The 22,024-nt window shown below is 41.4% G+C and overlaps 1 protein-coding gene across 3 annotated transcripts in view; it reads left to right on the top strand.

The window, feature by feature from the left end:
• Window positions 1-22,024, top strand: part of P2RY8 (P2Y receptor family member 8) — a 52,782-nt gene that overhangs the window by 6,894 nt on the left and 23,864 nt on the right. The window contains exons 1-2 of one of the 3 annotated variants that reach the window (XM_027643273.1): window positions 15,214-15,255; window positions 18,468-18,553. The gene's annotated coding sequence lies outside the window, so the exon portion shown is untranslated. Of the gene's footprint in view, window positions 1-5,604; window positions 6,360-15,213; window positions 15,256-18,467; window positions 18,554-22,024 lie in introns of those variants that run through there. The other 2 variants (XR_003527632.1, XM_027643282.1) reach the window with 2 other exon arrangements.

Below are 22,024 nucleotides of genomic sequence, written 5' to 3'. Positions count from 1 at the left end.
ACAGGTGTAGCTCAATCTCCAAGCCTATCCCAGTGTCCCTCCCTTCTCCAGGTTTCAGAAGGTTGGGACGCAGGTGAGGTCAAGTGTACCCCAGGCTTCTCCCCTTGCAAATGTTTCAGTCTGGTTATCCATAGATACAGAGCCAGAACGGTGCCTACTTTGGTGTGCAAATACAAAAGGAATCATGTTGTAGGGCTGGGAATGCATAAATGCAGATCCTGCTTCAATGAACATTATCAAGAAAACTTGGTTTTATAGCATGTATGATTGGCATTAGAAGTCCTTTACATCCATACAGACAAGTAGAGCCGAGGTAGCCTAGAAGTACCACCTTCTGACTGAGGCAGATGGAGAAGGGAAAAGGGGGAATATAGTTATGTACTTAAAAACAAACTTCCTCACAATGTTTGTGCAGGGGGAGAGTGGTTTTCATGCTATTATCTCCAAGTTTCCACAATTTGACATTCCAAACTACTTTTTAAAATGTAATTTTACATTTAATGAATGCTCAGTTTCCTTTGGCTTTTCCTGGAAACATTTAGCTAGCAGCCTATATCTCCATGCTGCAGCTGCAACAATATCCTTCAGAGAAGGATTCACCCTCATCTTGCACAAGCAGTGCAATGTGCCAGAGATTCTTGCACCTGGTCATATTCAAAATAGCTGATGATGCTGGATTTTTCTCTTTTCCCTGGAGGGAATTTTTTTTTGTGGTTAAATGAAACAGCTTTTTGTTCAACTCCAAATCACCTCGGATCCTTTTTTTCATTGTATTGATTGTTTCCTTTTAATTATAACTTGAACTTTCTTCTTCACCTTTTCTTGGTTTTAAGAGAAAGCTTTTCATCCCCATAGCAGCAGAAAAAGGTTTGAAGATAGGTATCTCAGTGAATGACAACCCATTATTTAAGAAATAATCCGATGTTTAAAACAATATCTTAGTACTTACTACATTTAGGATTTCTAGATGCATGAGACTGACAGTTGGACCTCCAGGTAAAAGTGTGAAGGAATAAAAGTACCATGTTACTTTCTGGTCCCATTCTCTAATTCTCCCACATTTAATTTGAAAGATTTGTATGCATAGCTAGCAATATTCTGGTTTACAGTCTTAAGTTCTGCCAGGGGAGGCTTAGATTGGATATTAGGAAGAAATTCTTTACAGAGAGAGTAATCAGACATTGGAATGGGCTGCCTAGGGAGGTGGTGGATTCAGTGTTCCTGGAGGATTTTAAGATGAGACTGGATGTGGCATTTAGTGCCATGGTCTAGTAACCACGGCAGTGTTGGATCAAGGGTTGGACTTGATGATCTCAGAGGTCTTTCCAACTTGGTTCTATGATTCTATGATTCTAGACTTAATCTGCTAGAGCATCAGTTGCACCAACTGATACTGACTTAGTCTCATGTTTCAATTGCTCTAACCTGTACACCCACAGCAATGTCACACTTATATCACTTTATGAGAAATGTGGGGAGGGGGAGAAAATCACTTTGATCCTCATCTGTTACCAGATTTTATCTAAGCTTCACTCTAAAATAGTTTATTTTCATATATTAAGTATACCAAACCCTGTTTTGAGAAGCTACATGTTGGATATATGCTCAGTAATGGCAGCAATGAGTTTAACTCATTAAAATACCTATGAGTTAAGACTTACCTTTCTGGAGTAAGTCACAGAGATGGGATTCAACTCATGTAAATTAAACAGTCAAAAATGTGTCTGGGTTAAAAATGTGTCTGGGTTAATCTTGACAACTGGGGAGTGATAGGCACTTCTAGAAAGGAGATTTAATTTTTTGCCAGGGGGTGGCAGGTCCCAGCTGATGATCAAAGCTTTCTAGTTTCTGTTGCATCTGGCAGTCAAAGCAGGGCAGGGACAGGTCCTTGAAGACCTTTCAGGCTCCCCAAGTTGCAGTCTCAGCTGCCCTGACAGAGGCACACTTCAGTTTTGCATTGGGTCCAGGGGTCAGTGCGTTCCCTGTAGCACTTTGAAAATGTATTTCAAGGGACAGAGTCCCACATTACATCCAGAGCCTGCTGAAGGGAAGGAAACTGGAGAGAGAGGAATAAAAAGCAAAAACTTTGAAGTCATCTTATTTGATTTTCCTGAAGCTGACTAACAACAAAGGACCATTGCAAACACTAGGAATAGCATCTGGGTTGGCTGTCCCTCCTGCCCTGTCTCTTCCCTTTCCTTGGACAGCAATTGTTCGCTCCTGCCTTGTTCTGGTAGGAGCAGGAGGATGTTTGTGGTGCCAGCTGTTGCTGTATGGAAGGGACAACACAGCTCTTCTCAAAAGTGGAAAGCTTGGTAGTTCTTCAGGGAAGGAGGATCTTGCTGCAGCTGGGAGCAAGGTTTCAGGGTTTCATGCTCCTGAAGGTACATGTTTTCATATGGGGGAGGAAGGTGGTACCAACTGAGTCTTATACATGTGTGATGAAGAAAATTAGGCTAGCAAACAATTAAATTTAGTTTCATTCAGTGTAGCTCAGTGAGCAGCAATTAGTGATGTGCTAACTTTATTTTTTTATCCCATTTGTTCATATTCTTTCTCCTTTTTAAGTTTTGGTATTCCCTAATGCTTTCTCATTAAGGAATGCAAACTAAATGTGTCATAAAATTGCTGATTTCAAAAACACAATTCATTTTTCTCCATTGTTACAAAAAAAAAAACAGATGGAGCTGAAACCTGCAGAAAGTATTCCTTATCATCCACAGCCACAGGCTCATTAAAGACTCAGCCTCTCACATTTGCAGTTATGTTTCTAGAATCAGAGATTACAGACAGATCACCACATATTAATAAAAGCTGATGCAGCCCCTCATCTCTGTGTGTGGGAGCTGAGAAGGAAGGTGAATAATATCCCCCAATATCTGAGGTGGAGCAGGTGGAATCTGCAGGATAGAAAATCCAGTATAAACTGGTTCATCCTGTTGCAACTGGTGAAACAAAATATTTTGGTCTTCTGGAAGCTTACATGTGCTCAGAGACTTGAAAATCTACTTGCTGTCTAGCATCTGCTGTAAGTTCAAAAATCAAAATTCTTAAATTTCCCATCAAGATCTGAAATTAAGATTAAAGATGCTTCAACATTAGATGTGGAAAAAGAAATCAAACCCAAAGAAAAGTTTGCTTCAGGTCCTTGAAGAAGTCTTTTCTTTTCACAAAGCCATAGTGTCCAACTACATAGGAAACAAAGAATTCCTGGAAAATATTATTTAATTTTTCTGCCTTTTCTTCATTTGGCTTCTACCTGCTTCTTAGGAGTTTGTTCAGTTCTGAATTGAACAGCAAGGACCAAGAAAAATGCTGCTGCAGATGCTTTTGGACTAAATTTTTGCTCCCAGTCAGCCAAACAGGCTTGTTTCTCTGCCACTGGATCCAGCTTCCCCAAGGAAGTCCTTGCCATGTAGGAGAAGAAGCAGCTCACAGGGGCCCAGCAGGTTGTCCACCTTAATTGGGGTAGCTATTGCTGCTTTCCATGTCTCCATTAGAGCTACAAAAAATATGCTGGGGCCTTCCTGCAAGGGTCATCAGACCTCACTCACAAGTGTATTTTACTGCAGCTAGAGTAAAAGCCCCCACACTTGCTGCTGTCAAAGAGGTGTGAGTCCCACTCAGTGCTTCCTCACCTTCAGTGGAAAGTGAAAGGATTTCAAGCTGGTATTTAGCTGCTGCCATCAGGCCAGTAATGTTTGCCTGTGACAGCACATGGCCTGCTGGAGAATTTTGGTGTGAATCAAATCATAGAATCACAGTATCACAGAATATCCTGGATTGGAAAGGACCCACAAGAATCACTGAAGTCCAACTCCTGGACTTGCACAGCACAGGCCCTTGAATCACATCATGTGCCTGAGAGCATTGTCGAAACTCTTCTTGAACTCTGGCAATTTGAGTATAGATCACCAAACCCCTCCTACCACTGTGGCAGCATTAGTTATCAAAACAGGAGAGATGCCCAAGAGCGAAAGCTGCACACTGCCCTGACAGCCCTCTGTTTGCTCATTGCCCCGTCAGCCTAGGGTTCTGACAGGTCTCCTGTTACCTTGGGTTCCCTCAGTGAAACTCCCCCTTAAAGTGACCAGCAGCCGTACATGTACAGCATGAGAGCCTAAACTGCCTGCTGTTCCCAGGAAAGAGCTGGCTCCTTGGCCCCTCTCTTTGTCCTCCTGTGGGTGTTGCCTTCTGCAGAAGGAGTTGATACTCCGGCTCAAGCCACACACAGCAGCTTCAGGCTCTGCCCAGGAACTGGTAACTTGATGTTACAACCATCTGAGATGTTCAGAACTGCTCCTCTGGTGTGTGTTTTCTTCAACTCTTTTCTTTCATTTAAGAAGACGCATTTCACTTTTCAGTGCAGGAATGACAGACAGCAGCTCACTTTGATGTGTTTGTTAACCCGAACTATGTTTTTCTTGAGAAATACTGCTTATGTTAGAGATGCTGCTTTGGGTCACAAGTCTCTGGGCTCTCTCCTAGCTCACTATCAATGGCATCACAATTATTCAAAAACTTCTTACTGGAAACTTTTCACTTCCCCTTGTACACAATTTGGGGAAACCAAAAAGCACACTGGTGCTTTCAACTTTGTTTTGTGTAAGTTTTTTATGATGTGCTATATGCCTGAAACAGTGATAACAGTAATCCAGCTAGCCTATATTGCCAAACTGAAGAGTTTGTTTGGGGTTATATAAACTTTTGCTGGTATTAAACAGTCTCCACTTTGATCCTATTGTTGTTATGATTGTGCTGCAAAGAGTTTCAACAAAAGGCACAAATGAAGATCTGCAGATACATTCCTGAGACATGCAATGGAAATGAAGATATGCCAAGAACTTCCTGAGAGAAGAATTGCAGAACTGAAAATATATTTAATCTGGAATAGATACACATTACAGTTTTATCTGGGACCTGAAAAGTCTACTATTTTAAAACTCAGATTTCAAATACCACAGCAGAGTGTAAGCTGCTCTCTGCCAGAACATGATTGCAACTTACTGGGATACAGTATTTGGCACTAAATACAGCTCAGTGTGAATAGTAGGAAAGGAACTGATCTTCCTTGGCATCAGCATACTCCAGCATATGAATGTTTCTGAATTAGAAATGCAAGGTGTACATTTAGTGAGAGGGCCCAGCACCCTACTGGACTACATTTCTTGGGCTTAAAAAGATTCTTCTAAAGCTTCTTTCCCTTTTGCATTGCTAAAGGAAATGACTGAGGACAATACAATAAACATTTAGTCATGCAGCAAAGAAATATCTGTACTGAGAGCAAAATTCATTGTTGCCTTGGTCAAGGGTAAGTGCAGATGAGTTGACAGAGTCTGCAGTTAAAAACTGAATGGCAAACCCCCACAGATTAACTTTAGTCTGTCTATGTAAATTTAGCTTCCTCTTTGCAATCAGTGTTTGCATCGTTGATACATTTAACGTTAACACATTGTATGTACATTTGCTAATGGTCTCAGTGCTTTTATCAGCCATTTCCAGGCTTGGCCCATCATGTTATGCAGCCCCCAATATCTGAAGTGTATGGCAAAGTGTAACATAGTGGAAAATCAACCTGGTGCTTTGCATCTCTCCTCTCACCAGGCACTGGCCTTACCGCCTCACCTGCTGCTCCAAGACTGGCCCTAGGTCCACGTCTGCTGCCAGTGAATATCAGCCACAAAAACAGCGCCATGGGCCTCAGCTGTGCCCTGTGGGAGCCCAAGTTGAGCCACGTCTGGAGAACTGTGGGCACCCAAGACAGGAGGTGTGCATGTGAGACTGCCACTCCACTGGAAACCTGCAGCTAAGAGGACAGCTGTCACAGCAAGCACCCTGAACGACTCTTCTGTAGCTGCTTGGGCACTCCTATAAAGGCTTCCCAAACCATGCTGCTTACTTCCTTGCTTCTTACCCCTCCCCACTGGCTTTCCATTCCTAAAGCCGTGCATGAGCAGATTTAAGGCTGAGTCACCTCGAAGTACATGGCCTGCCCTGAGTGGGAGCATTCTGAAAGCACAGATTTGCAAGCAAAGGTAATGAGGATGTCAGAAGCAAAGCTGTAGCCCTGTGAGGATGTCAGGAATACTGGACTCATTCCAGGAGTTGCCATGGTTTTACTTGCACTTTAGCAGAGCTGGGAACACAATTTGACCCTCACTCTTTTTGTCTGATGAAATAATTAAAGACTAAATGAATAATTTATGAATAAATTATTCACCTAAATTAAAAACTAGAAGTACTGACTGATGCTTATATCATAGGAATAGAATCCAGGTTCTTCATTTGAGCTGCAATACAGAGCCCTTTGGAAATATGCAGCACCCAACCTCTCTCTTACACACCCCATTCCCTTTCACCACTAAATGGTTTTGTATATTGCTGGAAAGATTTCTCAGCAAATGTGTGTCTGGAAAAATCAAAAGCTTTTCTGGGTGTAACAGGCACCGAATAAATAATTAATGAGCACCAAGATCATCTGCTTTTTTTTTTATTTTCCTCTTTTCTTTTTCTTAAATAGAAAGGGTGAAAAGAGATTTCTGTTGAGACACAGATGACACCTTTAAGCAATGGTGCATGATAAATTAGGAAACTGGGTGGAGTGTTTCCTTCCTGTAATCCGTTTGTAATCAGAGAAGTTAAGAGACAAATAGGACGTCTTATACAGCGTCTGAAAAACAACCTTTTAACAGTTAAAAAAGAAAAAAAAAAAAGGAAAGGTCCTCCCACTTCTCTGCTGGACTTAATCCTGAGTTCCCTTAAAGGCCAGGATGACAAACACCTTACCTCGGTGGAATTTCTGATGCTGGCCAGCTGATAACTCTTCAACCTGTTTTTTTCCCTTCTTGTTCAGTAGGCAGGCTGGTGTCTTGTACACCTTTTCTTGAGGGTATAAGTAGATGCATCTTCAAGGAATTTATGGTGGCAGTCAAGACTTGACAACACCTGCTTACCCAAACATGGGTGAATACATTTTCCAGGCAGATGCGTGATGTAAGAAGGGGACAGAGGGAAAAAAAAAAAAAAACAACCAAAATCTACAGGGATCCCACCATCCTGTGTGTGACAGCCACAGCCTTGTTTTTCAGCACCCTCTCTAGAGCAGATATCTGCTCTGAAGCATCCACCAGGCATATTCCAATTTGTCACATTCTACATCTGGGCAACAAACCCCAAAAAACCCATATTTCAAACAGCTGCAAAATAAAACTGAAACACTTTAGTTGATAGAAGAAAATGCAAAAAGAAAACCAAAGCATTAAAAATATTTTTTTTTCACCACAGAAAATACTTTGCTTCCCTAAGCACTGACTTTTGCAGGAGCTCACCATTTTCCTGCCTGTTTTGTCCAAGAGTTAGACAGAGTGGTTACAAGGATTTAGGAAGCTGGGAAGTTTAAAGAAAAGCTTTTCCACTTGCATATCCTTCATTTGGGGTGATCTTTAAAGGTTCCTTCTAACCCAAACCATTTTGTGTTATATTCATGAGCTTGCTTAATCAGGGAACAGGAAGACAGGAAGTATTGGTTTCCTGCCAGTCTGCTCACCAGGCACTGAAGTGTCTGGGTTTGCTGCTGAGGTGTGGAAGAAAACAAGTCTTGTGACTAAGGTGGCCAAACAACCTTGATGACTGAGAACTAGAGGAACAAAGTGCTTCCCACTGTAAGAGATCTGGTTTGTGACCAACTGAGGAACCTGACTGTGCATGTCTATGGGACCTGAGGAGAGGCATTCCAGAGTCCTGAGGGTGATGTAGTTGCCAAGCCACTCTCCATGATATTCATAAAGTCACGACAGGTGAATTTGCTGGTAATTGGAAAAAGGGAAAACACTGTACCTATCTTTAAGAATGGAAGAAAGAAGGACCCTGGGAACTACCAACCTGGATCATGGAACAGATCTTCCCGACAGCTATGCTAAGGCACATGAAGGACAGGGAGGTGGTTCAGGACAGCCACCACAACTTCACCAAGGGAAAATCCTGCCTGACTAAACCAAGTGGCCTTCAACAATGGAGTGACTATATCAGCGGACAAAGGAAGAGATATTGTCTGTCTGGACTTCTGTAAGGCCTTTGACGTGGTCCCTCTTGACATTCTTTCTCTCTTAGTTGAAGAGAGATGGATTCAATGGGGTGACTGCTTGATGAAAGAGGAACTGTTGGATGATCACATCCAGAGGGTAGTGGTCAATGGCTCCAAGTCCCAGGGGACATCAGTGACAAGTGGTGTCCATCAGGGGCCTGTATTGGGACCCTATTTAATATCTTCATTAATGACATAGACAAAGGGATTGAGTGCACCCTCAGCAGCTTTGCAGGAGACACCAAGCTGAGTGGTCCAGCTGACACAACTGAAGGATGGGATGCCATCTGAAAGGGCCTGGACAAGCTCGAGAAGTCAGCCCATGGAAATGTTACCACATTCAACAAGGCCCAATTCAAGGTGCTGCACCTGGGTCAGGGCAACCCCCAGTATCAATCCAGGCTGGAGGATGAAGAAATTGAGAGCAGCTCTGCAGAGAAGGACTTGAGGTACTGATGGATGACAAGCTGGACATGAGCTGGCAAATGTGCGCTTCCAGCCCAGAAAGCCAATTGTATCCTGGGCTGCATCAAAAGCAGTGTGGCCAGCAGGTCAAGGGAGGTGATTCTGCCCCTATACTCTGCTCTCATGAAATCTCATCTAGAGTACTGCTTCCAGCTCTGGAGCCCTCCACATAGGAAAGACGTGGGTCTATTGGAATGTGTCCAAAGATGGGCCATGAAGATGATCAGAGGGCTGAAGCACCTCTCCTATGGAGAAAGGCTGAGAGAGTCGGGGTTGTTCAGCCTGGAGAAGAGAAGGCTCTGGGGAGACCTTGTAGCACCTTTCAGAACCTAAAAGGGACTTATAAGAAGATGGGGCCAGACTTTTCATCAGGATCTGTTGTGATAGGGCAAAGAGTAATGTTTTAAACTAAAAGAAAGTCAATCTAGATTACATGTAAGGTAGAATTTTTTTACAATGAGGGTGGTGAAACACTGGAGCAGGTTGTCCAGAGAGGTGGTAGAGTCCTCCTCCCTGGAAACATTCAAGGTCAGATTGGATGGGGGTCTGAGCAACCTGATCTAGTTGACGATGTCCCTGATCATTGCAGGGGGACTGAAACTAGATGATCTTTAAAGATCCCTTCCAATCCAAACTATTCTAACATTCAACAATGATTTTATGATTCTATGACCATCAGCAGAAGTTTTGCTGGGACCTATATGTCCCTAGTAACACAGTTCTGGACCAAAGCCTTGCCCATACTGATTTCAATGGGTCAATCCCTCTGTGTTTCAAGACATGCTCCCAGAAACTGAGAACCAATAATATGTCTACTTTGGGAAAAATGTGGTTGAAGTGGTTTTACTAGGAACTAGGAGGCAGAGGATCAAGCAAGAGTTCAGTTCTGCGGTAACACTAAGTTGTTTTGATCATAAGACTGGAGAGGGATCACTGCTTTCTGCAGAACCACATAGATTTCTCTTTTGAGCTGGTTCGCTCTTTGGAAGGACTTCAGAGAAATGGGTGTTTGGCCACGTCTATCTAATCTCAGAGGCCCAGATCAAGCAGGTGCCTGGAGAATGGAAACAACCGAGTGCATTTTCTCTCAACTCAAATTGCCTGTGCTTCTGATCACTCTGTTTTTCTCTGTTCGGGACAAAGCTCCCCCTGCAAAATGTAGTAACCTGATAGATCAAGGTCTGGATCCTACCTCCTCCCAACACTTCTCCCACAGAAATTCTGATCCCTGCGCTATTTTTTTTCCTTATTTTTTCTTCTCCTACTATTAATGGCCTGTTTACATTGACTGAAAAATGAGGGGAAGTGCACTTATGTGGGAATCATACCCTGAAATAAAAGTAGCAAGCGGAAGTCGCTTTTAAAGTCTGACTATCAGGATTATCAAACTGAAATCTGCCTTGTAGGGTTTAGTCAGGCCAGCAATCAGTCAGCAAACATGCAGTTTTCTAAACAATTTCAAAAGTAGTTATTGGTTTTCTCAAAGCTGAGTCAATTCAAGCTAAGGCACTGGCTGTTTCGTGATGTGCCGGTGGATTTATTCGGAGTCAGCTTGTGAACTGCTGCAATGGAGGCAGTGATCAAAACGGCAACAACAGAGCGATTAAAACCTTAAAAAAACCAACATGCTGAGGATCAGGGATGTAAATTTCAATAGTATTCAGTGAATAAAGAAATAAGTTTGTTTTGTGACAATTAATTTTTTAGTTTCATCCCAAGTACATGGGATTATTCTTTCTAAAAATGTCGGTACTAGGTTCACAGGGAATGCTGTAGGTGGCATTCATAGACCTGGAGGCAGAGCTCTAGCGCTTCACAAAGTGGGTTTTAGTTTCAGCTGCAGGAAACTGAGGTGCCTGTTGGTTCTCAATACAAGCATCCCTTCCCTCCCAGGAACAGTCACTAGTCATCAGACCGCAGATTCATTCTGCACAGAGGGTAGTTCAGTATTTTGTACAACATAGAACAGGAAAGACAAATGCTGCATCTGAACTTGCACTCTGATGCATGCCACAGTGCATCTGATGAGCCCTGTTATTCCAGATTTGCAGGTTTCATCCTACTTAAGGGCTCTTTCCCTTTTTCCCTGCTCTCTTGCTTCTTCATCCCCCCTGCACATCAAGAATATTAACTCCTCTCTGCCACCCGCCATCACTCTCCCTCTCTTCCTTCCCAGACTTCTTCTCACCCCATGCTTGCAATAAGGTCTCACCTGTTCCTACTTTGCCTTCATACAGCACAGGAACCCTTACTCAGGCTGCAAGAAAAATACGTGCCAGGAGTCTGTTTTGCAAAATGCCTCCAGTTTTGTATAGAAACCAAGGGGCATGTATGAGTGTGTTTGGAGGGAGAGGAGATGTTAAAAGGTTGAAAGTCGTGAGACAGTTTGGTTCTGGGGCATAACCAGGACACTCATCTTAATGTAAAAATCAGGAAGTTTCCCTGGATGTGGTACCACAGATCTAGTTGGAGAGATCTTGACCCCCAACTACACTGCAGTCCAATGATTGAAATGCTCCCCCAGGAGATGGAAGGCCCATCTCAAAAAAAACCAAAGATCCAAATCATGTACAGCTATCATTGCCACCAAATTAGACAGCAGCACTCATTTCCTGTGACTGAAATTTCCTATGATGAAATGAAAACTCATGTCAGTTTGAAAACACTGAGATGAATCTTTTTCTCTTTGAGGGTTTTTTCCCTTCATTTGCTCTTGGACAAAACCTCATGAACATGCATTTTAGAGGATAAATGACTATGAATCAAAATTTTTTGACCCTTGAAGGCTGTGACATTGGACAAGGAATCAGGACACACCTTCCATGCAAAACAACCTTGTTAGGTGGGTTTTCTTTCTCACCATACCACCCTTTCATGGGATTAGAGCATCTGGATTACGAATCTGACTTTAGAAATAATTGGCCAACATCACCTGCTTATTCCCTGGAGAGTTAATGGGAACGTCTTCTTTCTCCACTAATGATTGCATGTTAGTACTGAAATGGACAACCAATCACAACCGAGGGCTGGAGTTTCTTCAGATATGTTACGGCATCATAGTATGCACGTCAATGTCATCAGGCAAAAATGAGTTTTGCCACCTGAAAGATAAGCACCAAAGTAATGTACTCTGTCTGTCATGTATTGTGTCTGTCCTGTCACTGCTGGTATCATAACTCACTTCTGAGCTCTGGAAGTGGGTGGGTTTTAGAAAGCTTGGAGATAATCAGGTTAATTGTGAGGCAGGGGTCTCTCCTTTCTTTTCACTGGTTGTCTGCCTTCCATTCATCCATCAAAAAAGCTCACCTTGCTGTGGGACAGTTCATGCCATGGTGATCTTGCTTGCCTAGAATGGACCAAGTGCATGAGGCCTGGAGACCTGCTCGACCTCCTGGTTCCGGATGACAGAGAAGCAAAAGTCTCTCAGAATACTCTTCTCCTGTAGGAGGTGTGTCCCAGGGGCAGGGGAACCAAGGGACATGCGCAGGGACAGACAACCCCATTGGTTAGAAGGTCACATGGTTTTAGAGGATAAAAGGGAGCACGAAATTCAAATAAAGCCTCTTTGATTTCCACCTCACGAAGAGCGTACAGCATTCTTTATCATATAAAGACCGCGACCCTCCATTGCCCCTTCCTTCCCCTTTGCTATGATATAGGAGGGGGCCTCTTACCTCCCATTCTGTTCTGCTTGCCCTCCTTCCACAGTTCAGGGACTCCTTCTCTTATCCTCCCTTGCTTCTGCCACCTTCCCTCACTTCTATACGGATTTACCCTTCTGTCTTCTCACTCCCAAAGCACAGGACTTTCTTGATGTTGCCCACCCTCTACCACCCTGTTCACACTCCCATATCACTGTGCTTACAGACCTTTCCACCACCACCTGTGCAAGCTCTCTTTGTCTCCCACTGCATCTCAAGCTGAGATGAGGAACCCTTTGGGAAGGTGCAGTGACAGCTTGCCTCTCATTTTCATGTCGCAGCTAACATCATGTCATGCCCTCCTGTGGTTAGACCTTCCTTTGTTCATGGTCTGCCAGGCTGGGTCCATCAGAGGGACCCAAAGCTGGTCCTGTATTTAAGCAATTGTGTGTTACCCCAGACCCTCCTTAGCTGCAGAAGAGCAGCTAATGTTTGCTTCTCTGGGAATAACATTGCTGTTAATGAATAACCACATTTAGCCTTAATGCAGCTCCCAAGACTGTTTATTTTTTTCTCTACTTTTATGCAAAGGGTTGGTATGTCCTGAGGCTGGGGAGCCCTCAGAGCCTTGTGCAAATCAAATCCCCATCTGCATCTGTTTCCTCTGAGCTCCAGGAACCAGAGCCACATTCAGGTCACCCTCAAGGCTGGTGCAGATTGACCCTAGAGGAAGATCTCTGCACTGGAAAGATACTGAGGAGCTTTCTAACATCACTTAAAAAAAAAGTCTAAAATATCACCAGACTAGTCTCAAGTGTCTTAAAAAAAAGTCGTGTCCCTGTCTCCCAGGAGAATATAGTCATGCAAATTCTTACCAACAAAGGCAGTGATCCAAATACTCATAGACTCCTTGAGATAGCTCCAGGGAATACTATAAAGGTGAACTCCTGTCCCTACTGAGCTCAACAAGAAGCTGAGTGTGGACTTACAGAGGGCTAGAACTTCACTTAAAGGAAACTCATCTGTAAAAATTCACACCATTGCTCATAGTCATTCTGAAAGACATGACTAGTCTTCAGAGGGATGTTTTCTTAGCGCCTAAATGCTTTCTAAAGAAATTTTAACATGAACAACTGAGTGCCATCAAATTGATTACCATGTAGTAGTAATTATTATTTTTAATTACTAGATAATTTTCTTTTAATTATAATATGATATACGACAGTATATTGTACCACAGCATTAACTACTGCATATACTTTATCATATAATACTCCAGGATTTTAAAATGTCATGATTTTTATCAAAAGTAAATGCTAATTCTTTTCATTCTGAAAGTTTCTTTCCACAGTTTTAGAGGTAATAGCTTCTTTAAAATGGTAGTGAATTAAAAGTTGTGAAATTTTAACTATTTGTAGCCTTAAGGATCAAAAAATAAGAAAAAAAAGCACTCTATTTCTAACCTTCCATATTTAAACTGAAAGAATATTGTTGTTAAAAAAAAAAGAACAAACTAGGAAGCAAAGCAAATCTCATTAGTTTTTAGGAGGTCTGATACAATATATTTTGCACTCTTTGAGACTCTGAGACTGAAACTCCTTCCTGTTTACCTGTGAGTTCATGGTAAGAAGTCTGACAGTTGGTTCAATTTTCTATGTGGAAGTGACAAGTTTCAATGCAAGAAGAACTTGAGTCTCTGTCCTGCAACCATGCTTAATATAAAATGCCCTGATGTTTCTGCATATGAAGCTGTATCATAAATAGCTGTAGTTTGAGGAATCATCCCAATGTTTTGGCCTCCATTCCAAAAAAGCAACTAAGCACCTGCTTAAACCAAGGATCTTGAGTATCCTCATTATTTTTGTGGTAGACTGTGAAAGAATGAAGTTCAAGTGCAGACCACTCTCATCAGTGTCTCGCAGGAGCATGCCTCTGGGGTCATTATTACTGGAATTGATCACTAGAAAAAACTTAACTTCAAGAGAATAAGGATTTTATTTGTAGGTTTTATAGAGTCTTGATTGCATAAAAAAGTTACGCAAGCATATATCTGTATAGCAAAAGGAACACTTACTTCAATGTTAAAACTCACAGATAAAGAAGCTTGCACAGGACAGTTTCTCTCCCTCACCTACAGTCAAAAGTGCCTTGAATGGGTAGCTCTGGTGTAGACATCTGCAGTGCAAATACCCAGAGCTAGGTGAGACAGCCCCATTGCTGTCTCAGAAAACCCAAATATGAGGTCTCTCATAGACTCAGAAGCCCTGGTTCCACCTTGGGTTCAGTGTGCTGGTGCCCTCTCACCAAAAGCAGCCTATGCTCCTGCCTATGGTCTTGTGGGGAACTGACCTTTAATAGCTTTCAGGTGAACAGTTTTACATAATGATCAGTCTCACAAGTGCCTTTTAGTTGAACAGGTACATTCAGACAAGAGAAACAGATTTTTAGGCACAAAAGGGGTTTTATGCACAGAGGACCTAACCCTGATGCTCCACGGCTCCTGACTTTCACCTAGAGACCCACTGTGTATAAAAGTATCATATACCATATATCAAATGCCTGTCCAGATTGCAAGGGATGCCACTCCTTTAAATAACCTTGGGTTTTTTTTTTACCTTTCTCTGTTGGGCACCACAACTCTGAAATCATGTTGACAATATTGGTCTAAGCCTCTTCTATAAATGAGAGTTAGGAGCGAAACCCGTTACTCAGTCATTTCTACACTTCATTACATAAGCATCACTCAACAGTAAAATGTACTTGGTCACAGTTATGCAGAAGACACTGCAATTTTTCTCTTCCATGGAGGTGATCAAAGTCATCTCCTCTGGCCACCTGCATATTCTTAGTGTGAAACAGAAATCATTTGTAGGGCATGGCATTAGATGGATTTTTTTTGCTGTACTTGAAAAAGCAAAGACTTAGAAGTGAGGGAGGAGCTAATCTTTGCAAAATACACAGTCATTTCCTGAGCCCTCTGGTTGGATGAGTACAAACTTTCAACTATTTCTAATTCTCCTCTGTCATTTAAGAGGCTTTCAAGGTGCACTGTACATCCCAGACAAGGTAAGGAGTACAGCTTTCCACTTCTTCATTGTTTATTCAAAATTGTTTTTCAGTGGAGTCAGACTCAGTCAAGACTGATTTTTTCTCCCTCCTATTATTTACATCTGAAGGGAGAACAAAGTTCCTTGCAATCCAAGAAATACATGTGTGTCTTTGTGCAAGATGACTGTGAGCTGTAGGAATAAAGGAAGAACTGTTTGGCTTAATAATAGAGCAGTGATAATTAAGAAATTATGTTGCACATATTTAGAAGTCAGAATTATTACAGCAATACTGCAGTGTACGAGAAAGAAAACTCTTACCACCAGTTTTAAGGAGTTCACTCTGCACAAACCACTATCAAAATAAAGGGGTTTAAGTGCATAATTAGCTTTAGTGAGGGAGGTAGTAAAAATCATAGTGTGTCTTTTCCATATTGGGGCAGAAAAAAAATAGAAAAAAAAGCGCCAGATAATTTTGGACCAGTTCTATTTTTAAATCTGAACCTGATATTTATCTTTAGCTATTGTAGAGTCATGTACTGTACTCATCCTGAGACTGTTCCTGAGGTTTGCAGTAACCAAACATACACTCAGAAGTGACTGTGGAACCATATCATAAAGTGATATAATTTCCTTGGGATATTTGGATACATAACAACTGAACTCAGACAGACAGGCATCAGAAGGAAGTCTCATAACACTGCACTCTTGCATACGGCATTTGTTGTCTCTTAATAGATAGGGAAAGAGACTATTTGTGTGAAGTTTTGTTTTCTAATAGATCAGAAACAAGTATAAAATAGCCATCTGTGTGGCAGTTATTGTAATAATGTTCTGTCACTAGGTCACCATACAGAAAGTGAAATTGTGTGTGCTGTGCTGGTCCCTGGTTGATGTCAGAAACTGGATACTCAGATCTTTGGCAATTTTGGTTTTTTTAAGTCATTGCTTATAATCAGTTTTAATGTTTGGACACTGGCTCCTTGAATGTCTGGTATAAACATTTTCTGGATTTTATACATAGTGATTGGGAGAATCTAGTTAGGATTTTTTAAAGCATTTGTTTGATTCAGACACATAATTTCCATCCATGTTTCCATTCATTTCTAAATCACTTCCACTGTACTTGTGAGATTGCTGCTATGGTAGCACTTGGACCTCTCCAATGAATTTCACCCTTAACAGTATTTGCATCAGCCTTAGTCATCTCAGTTTGAACATTGATGCCAAGCACTTAGCTGTTCCTTATGGGTCTCTATGGCCTTAGCTGCTAAATACTTGCAACCTATGCTGCAGCTTGCTAGAGGAAGGCTGGCTGAGGTGTGCCTACCCATCTTGCAGTCACATTTCCCAGTTAGTGCATAGGCACAGCTCAACAGCTCTGTGTGCAAAGAGTAAACTGAACCCACGCATCCCCCTGTCACCAACCAGCAGCTTGCTCACTGCTTCTACCTTCAGTTTTTAACATTCCTTCAGGTACATTTATTGAAAATGTGTATTCACCTACTGTCTTTCAGTGTGGGTTTGGGTTCAACTCTGATGCATCTGTCTATGCGGATAAATTTGCTCTCACTGATGACTGTAAGCACAGAAAACACCAGCTTAGGTGATTTAAAATGTTTACTCTCAGTGCTCTGTTTCAGCATCAGTATCTTTGATGTGGGAAGAGGGTGCACTCCTCGTCTCTCTGTCAGAGGGAGGTATATGTTATATGTACCAGTTATGTGTAACAGGATTGAAAATAACCCAATACTAGAAAGTTGTATGGTAAGTTTGGTCTCCCACAGTAACTGCTGTATTCTGGGCAAGTGGCTAGAGGGGAGAAACCCAGAAGACACAACCTAGCCTCAAGAAGTTATCTTATGGTAGCCTCCTCTGTCCTGCTCAAAAATAAAGACACATCAAGACTATGTCACAGTGCATTTAAAAGATGTGCTGATGTTTTGCACATGTGTTGCTGCCTAATAAAATTACTTCACATTTGCATAGTTTCTAGATAAATAGGTGTTTTGAAGCAGAAGATCAGGGGTTTCACTGCTGACAACTAATGTTTGCAAAGACTTCAATTGTACAGAAGGATGGTTTTCTTACCAGACATATTTATTAACACTGTTTTCATGTTCTTCATAGTGTGCAAAAGGAGCTTGAACATGTAGCTTTCCTATGAAAAATGTCTACGGAAATGGGGGAGTTAGGCCCTTGACTACTGCCTTCAAAATTCCTGAATGAAATGAGCTCACTTCATAAGTAAATGTCTTTGGGATTGTTGTTTGGGCTTGATTATTCTTACTGCCAGCTGTCAAATGGGAAGGTCAAGTTAGTATTTCTCCTGGGCTTGCTATTTACACACAGGAAACCTGAGAGGGACTCAGCCATAGAGTTAGGGTTGTTATTTTAAAATAGATTTAAAGTGGGCAATATGATCCAATTTTTGTCTAAATTTTGGTGCTAATCAATCAGAAACATTCCACAGGATTCATTTTCTACATCTTTGATTCTGGTAATGTCAGTTTGATCCAGTTTCTTTTCATGTATTTTGGTTGGAAGCCTTGTGTCCTTATGGAAATTTTCCATCAAAAGTCTTATTTTTCAGTGTTTCACAGAGAGAGAGATTGAGCTATGTATGCTTAAAGCAACAGTTCAGTTTTTTAAATGCTAGGGTTTAGGTCTCATTGATATCCCAACAGAGAGATTCTGCCTTTTTGCATGGAGACCAATGAGGGTTCAAGAGTTGTTCAGACAGGGGCAAGGGGTCTATAAACTTAGTCCTCAAGAGCCACACATTTTTGTCACATTTTCACACTCCTGCATGATGAATTCAGGCTCAGAAGGTGGTGAATTGAAAATCCTTGCTGATTAAGTCTTGAAATAAGAACAGAAATTACTCACCGGTATGATCATGAAGAAGTAGCTAGGGTTACTTACTACCAGATACAGTGCACCTGATTCACATCTGCAAAAATAAGAAGGGAAAATATCAAGCCAACAAAAAGTATGTGCTCTTTTATCTTCATCTTCAGATGTGTATACTTTGAATCTTGAGTAGTCCCGCTCAAGCTGTTTTACAGTTAGTGAACCACATATTTAAAACTATGACAGACAGTGTTATCAGTGCTTGTCAGTGTTCCTAATTATCTTTAAATGTGTTCCTTTTATTTATTTATTTATTTATTTTAACAACTGATTCTTAAAAGACTTTTTAACAGAACTGTTTTCTGTTCCTTTCTGTAGCTCTTACTCATAGAGGAAATGTGATCTGCTGCAGTACGGAAACATCAGCAATGACATGGTGAGACAAATTCCTTAGGGAGCTGCCTGTAAGTCTGATCAACATTTAAGATGAAAAGTTTTGCATTTTCTTTGGCAGGATGTTACATACAGAGTTTAGCTGTTTAAGGCAATTGCTGAGGCAATAAGGGAATATTCAGGAACACAAGCTTCTACTTTGAGTAGGTGAGTGAACACAAAGAAAGGAATAATCTTGTTAAGACTTTTTCTTTTCCTGCCTCCCCCTCCCTTCCCAACTTCTCAAAAATATGTTTGGTCTTTGAGACTTTCTAAATTGTGCCCTATTGAAGTCCTGTTCTCCCAGGATCCTGGATACACCAAGTGGACCTCAGTTCAGGGCTACAATGGTTCAGTAGTTGAAAGCTGTGAGAATAAGCCTTTTTTGTATTTTTGTCACTTCACCTTGTGACAGTCAAGCACTGTGCGGGTCAAAAGGATATCCTCCTGGAACACCAGCAGTGGTGAGAGGTAGGATAGGAAACTCTGGATATGTAAGCACAGAAATGGTGAAGAAAAGACAAAAAAAAAAAAAAAAAAAAAAAAGACAAACTGAAAACTGGTAGTACAAACTTGAGATATATGAAGACACAGGGTGGTTTCTTGACAGCAGTTAACAGAAAGAAGACAGATGTTGGGTTAAATGCTACTAATGATGAAAGCAGGTTTGCAGAGGACAGCAAGGTGTGATCCTTTCAGCTCTTTTCCTCAAATACTTGGGAGAAAACCCTGAAATATCCAGCTCTCAGTAACCTAAAAAATAAATCTAAAGGCAGAGCAGGTATGTCCACACTTTTTAGTGGTCTAGACAGAAAATGCTTTTAACCAGTAGTAATTTTGCACTACATCCATTTACTGGGACCAGTCATATCCTGATCTTTACCTTATTTGACACAACTGTAATAACTGTTTTCAGCCTCTGAAACATGATGGCTGCATCCAAACTCCTTTTTGGGAATGGTCTTTTGTCTGTCATAGTCCTAAACTATACAAGAAGTTGTGTGTGGTCCAGACTTGTTTGAGGGAACATTAGTTGGTGTGAGACAAAACTGTGCCAGAACTGTAACAGCCCAAGCAATTGAGTTCCATGGCCTGGGCCCTTGTTCTAACGGTGTTTAATTTACTAATATTGACACACTTTTCATGTAGTAAAATCTCCCTTCTTCATGTAGTATATTCCTCAGAGTCCTAAGTGTAAATATTACAGAATAATAATTCAGCACAAAAAAAAAATCAGTGAACAGCCCATTTAGAGGGAGACCATGCCTGTCTCCTTGTTCAGCTCTCTATTTGCTGCTGGAGGACACATTCTGACTCAGATGTAGGGCTACAGGAAAAGGCAAAGTGGCCTTGTGATTGCAGTAACTGAGTGATGTTCTGGGAAATTAGATTCTGCCACTGATTCTACCTGAAAGTAGATGCTGAGAGAAATGTGTGTGATGCTGAGAAAAGGTCACCTTTATAATAGAAAAGTACATGATAAATGCCTGAAATGGAGCTGGGATGGAACTTCAGAGCTTCAACTACAAACAGGAAAAAATTCTAATGCAGCCTCTGACTGCTGGGGAATTATACCATAATAGTTGCTTCTTATAATATGACATAGCAGTACTTAAGATACTCAAGGAAAAGTATGGAGCAGATATCCATTTGCCATAGCAGAACAGCTGGATTTTGACAGGACTGAGAGATCTGTCCTGTCAGTGAGGAGCATGCTTAAAGCACATCAGTAAGACTATATTTCTTCTTTAGAAATACAAGTACCTTCTTTTCAAGAGGTCAAGGAGTAGGGAACAGTGTAACTCCTCCTCTAGAGCACTCTCCCAGGAGAAAGAACATGCATATTCAGCACTGTCTTTGAAAAGTATTTAAAGGCTTATCCACCTCCTTCCTTGCTAGCTAGGTAGTATGCTAGCAGGTATGGTCTGAGCTGAACTGCACCTGGCCAGTAGAAGCTGGAAGAGCAAGAAGAAGGGGGCAAAAGAGGAGCAGATGCCTGAAATACCATTCAGCCAGAAAGACAAAGACCTCATGTCCAGCCTTGTCTTCAAAGACAGTATTTCACAGTAGTTGCTGGATAACTCCAAAGGCCAATCTAAAGAGTAGATTCCAGACCATGTCCACTACATTATACTTGGTGACTGTCACTAGGCTAGAGAATCTCTTGCCCTCAGGCATGCCATTTTCATCTTTCCCTGAATTGTTGTATTGATAATTTTTTATTGCGCATCTTTGATGTGAAATATGGGCAGTACCCAGAAGCCTTGTGGTTAATCTCCCTCTCAGATAATAAGTCCCATGGTCAGACTTGGGAGGCACCTTAGGGCATCTATTTCCTGACATTAACCACTACTTTATCATTCAGAGAGGGAAGGGAAGTGTTTGTCTTGTATCAACCATCTTAAAACATTTTGGCAAATCAGATTTAATCCCCAGAAAGAAAAGGTAACACAGAATTTTAATAAAAGGAAGTTTGACAAAGAGATTCAAGAGTCAGGTCTTCCAGTAGTTTTTCTGTGAGAGAGAGGATGTTCTATGAGACTCACTAAGATTTTATTTTCCCTCGAGTTTTCATGTTTTCAAGGCTCATCCATCACCTACTCTGGATGATCTACGTGTGCAGCAAGTGAATAGTGCTGACTTCACACTATTTCTTATAATTTTTCTGACTATTTCAGATCCCATTCTGAGACATTTAAGCCTTCATTGGTGGCTTAATCCTTCCACTCATGTGATGCTCATCTTACAGATTTTGAAATTCTGTTTCAGGTCTGACTTCAAGGGGTGTAAGTTTTCAGAAACAGGCACCAGCTCTGAGTTCCTAATTTTCAAGTGTTTATTAAAAGACACCTGGATCTGACTTGCAGAAGCATTGAGTACTCATAAATCCAGATATGGTCAATAGAAATGTGGCTTTGAATCAGAAACATTTTATGTAATGCCAAATGTGCTTAGAAATCAGGTCCTAGGCAACTCGGGGGCTCCATTTCTCACTTTTCTCTTTGTAATATGGGGTTAAATAATCTTCATATTAGAGGAAGGCTGTAATGAAGAATTTTGCAGGTTGTTCTGAAGCTACAACATTGGATGACAGAAAAGTGCCCCAAAATCAGTTATTTATTTAGTATTTAGGTCGAGAGTTTGAACAGTGCACTGTATATAGGGCACAGTGTCACTCATTGAACAATAAGAAAAAAGCCAAAATTTTTCTAATGGGGTATTTTGCCTTTTCAAAATTGCTGGGAGAGCATTAGTTCCAAAAAAGATAAAGCAGAAAAGCTCAAAACCTGTCAATTTTCCAGAGTGACTCTACTGTGACTTGTAGAGTTTCTTGACAGCTGGGCTGATTTGCTGTGTTCAGCTTGTTGACTTTCACCATTTCACTAGTAGGATGTGAAGTGGAAACTGCTGATGAAATTCTGGATCCCAGGCTCTTCAGCTGTTTATTTGTTCAGGCTGCTAGAACAGTAACCTTCCTGAGGTATATGAGCATTGTGAGTATT

The sequence above is a fragment of the Corapipo altera genome, unplaced genomic scaffold (genome assembly GCF_003945725.1).
Source record: "Corapipo altera isolate COAL_440 unplaced genomic scaffold, ASM394572v1 0, whole genome shotgun sequence".
Taxonomy (NCBI): Eukaryota; Metazoa; Chordata; class Aves; order Passeriformes; family Pipridae; genus Corapipo; species Corapipo altera.
The sequence above is the reverse complement of the archived record's forward strand: the minus strand, read 5'-3'. Positions and strand labels throughout refer to the sequence as shown.